Source organism: Microtus ochrogaster, unplaced genomic scaffold (genome assembly GCF_000317375.1).
Source record: "Microtus ochrogaster isolate Prairie Vole_2 unplaced genomic scaffold, MicOch1.0 UNK7, whole genome shotgun sequence".
NCBI lineage: Eukaryota > Metazoa > Chordata > Mammalia > Rodentia > Cricetidae > Microtus > Microtus ochrogaster.
Window position 1 is genome coordinate 166969 of NW_004949105.1, and position 2830 is coordinate 169798.

Genomic DNA, 2830 nt, shown 5'->3' on the forward strand with positions numbered 1-2830 from the left:
CTGGCCATGCTCCTCTACAGATGGGTGCATCAGCTCTGGCCATGCTCCTCTACAGATGGGTGCATCAGCTTTGGCCGCAGCACAAGCAATGCTTGCTCAGTCCCAGCAATCTCAGTCAGCATGACACATTGCTAGGGGCCATGGGTCATTCACAGGCTCTTCCATAGCCTGAATGTCCACTCACCATCCGAGACCATCCCCGGGCTAGGCGTGCCCTAGAGAGACTGGGCATCATGGGATGTCCAACTTCCATAAGGAGAAGCCACACTTCTTCAGTGGAGGTGTGGACAGACCCACGTTACCACAAGAGCCTACGACTGAACTTCACCCACACGCCATTCCTCTTGCCAATGACTCTGCAGTCACCACGAGAAAGTGTCGGTAAGAGGGAAGAACTAATGCAGTTATCAAAGGCTCAGAATCCAGAAATCCAGAAATAACGAGCTTTCCGTGCCCCCAAAGGACCTGTTTTTATAAATACTTTTTAAAAATTCAATGCACATTTTCTCTTGTTGCTCAAGAAAGTAGGCAGAGGGGCCACCCACCAATACATGTGGGGTGTGTGCTGTCAGCTTTTAACTTTCATTGACTCTATATGCTGCTTCTGCTTAGCTGTGCTCTGCCTGCCCACTGCCCGAAGTCAGGGCTGTTCACAGCCCTTGAAAGGGCAAACAGACAAGCTTACGGGATTTGTCAGCCCCAGAGAGAACTCATCAGCTCCTCGGATATTCCTCTGCACTCTTTTCCTTCAATTCTTTCATTACACAGCTAAGGGGGGCCCAGGGAAGCCACACCTTAGACAACACACAGCCAGGCACACACAGCGGCCCAACACTAGTGTGTAACACCGTCAAGCAGGACACAGATCTTTGTGGTCCTCCGCACCCTATCAAGCAGAGGACTGCAAGACCCCTTTTGAGCTCTCTCCTGAGCTGCTTCTCAGGCTAAAAGCTTGACCACTGACCACACTGGGGCGAGCTAAGCACCACAGAGAATTTTATTCTAACATTTTTTATTGTTTTATTATTTTGTATGTATGGGTATTTTGCCTACATACATATCAGTACACCACGTGTATGCAGGGCCCACGGAAGCCAGAAGTGGGTGTAGGGTCCCCTGGAACTGAAGTTAGGGGTGCTTATAAATTGCCACCTGGGTGCTAGGAACTGAACCCGGGCCCTTGGGAAGAGCAGCCAGAGCTCTTAACCACTGAGCCATGGCTTCAGTCCATTTGCTTTTCTCACTGTTTGCTTTTAGATGGGGTCTCGTGTGGTCAGGCTGACTTGGTATTCTCTATGTAGCCAACAATGGTCTTGTAACTTCTGACCTCCTGTGTCCACCTTCTCAGTTTCATATCCCGTTTATATGGTGCGGGGGGAACAAACCAGGCCTTCTTGATTCTAGACAAGCATGGTATCAGCGGAGTTTCATCCCCAGCCTACCCACTGGACTGTTAGCTGCCTGACTTTCATCCTGATTTCCATTTTACTTATGATAGCTGATCTTCCCAGCTTTCTGGGGTCTCCTGGGATGGAGGATTGTCATGCTAAAAAGACCAAAAGGGCTGGGAATTTACCAGAGAGTTAATTCTGCTGAGCTTGTCTTTTACCTTAATACAACCATCAAGTCAGAAGAGAAAGAAAATGCTTCTGACTTAAAATGCGGAGGAAAAAAAATCAGGTGTGATAAGGGAATGCTTGCAATCCCAACATACCAGAGTCTGAGGCAGGAGGACTATAAATCAGAGCCAGGTTATAATTCATAGTGAACCCTGTCCAATATGTGTGTGCATGTATATATGTATGTGTGTGTGTGTGTGTGTGTGTGTGTGTATATATATAGAGAGAGAGAGGGGGGGGGCTGTAAAGATGGCAGTTAAGATCCCACACTGATCTTTCAAAGGGCCTACATCCTGAGCATCCTTGTCACAGGGCTCACAGGGCTCACAGCCACCTGTTACACAGGTCCAAGGTGGATCCCACACCTTGTTCTGGCCTCTGAGAGCCCCTACACTCATGTGTACACAGTCACACACAAGCATGCACATACACATAATTTGAAAATAACAAAATATTTTTTTAAAAAAAAAAAAGCAGTAGTTCCCTGGGGCCAGCCCCTGCACCCTGCCCACACCATCAGTGGCGACTGAAGTCAGTGCCGTGACTGTCATGATGACCTGGCCTGCTCTGAAAGTGACAGCCCAGATCCAGACTCTAAGCTAGGAGCTCAGAAGAGGAAACCGTCCATGGAAAGCCGCCGTGGAAAAGTCCACAAGGATATAAACTCATGACCGCATCCCGGTCAGGGTTTCCAGGGCGCATGGAATCCGGGTCCTGGTGGAACTCAATCTTTCCAGCCGCTGTGACAGAGACAGGTCTTCTGGATTGTTTACACATTGGCACGGCTGAGGTGGGGAGGGGAAGAGATGGGGAGGAGGATGGGAGCAGAATAAACAGCTGGGTCTCTTCCTAGCATCGCCCCCTTCAAACTGAACGGGGGGGGGGGAGGACACGGCAATGCGATTGTCCCCAGCCCACGAATTTGTGTCTTTTAATTGACACGCCTTTAGCTTTCTTTTTTTTAAGTAGCATTGGGTAAAATAAAGAGATTTCCTTTTTTTCTTTTTTCTTTTTTCTTACTCCTTGGCTAACTAGCGAAGATATAAGCTCAGGGTTCTCTGCTCCTCGGACCTGTAGCAACACAGAAAAGGCGCCCAAGTCACTGCTTCAGCCCTCAGGGCCAGAGTGTCGGCACCCCACCGAGGTCCCCCTCCGTTCCTCCAACATCCCTTAACAGTCTTTGCCCTGGTGCCGTAAGGACGCTTACAGAC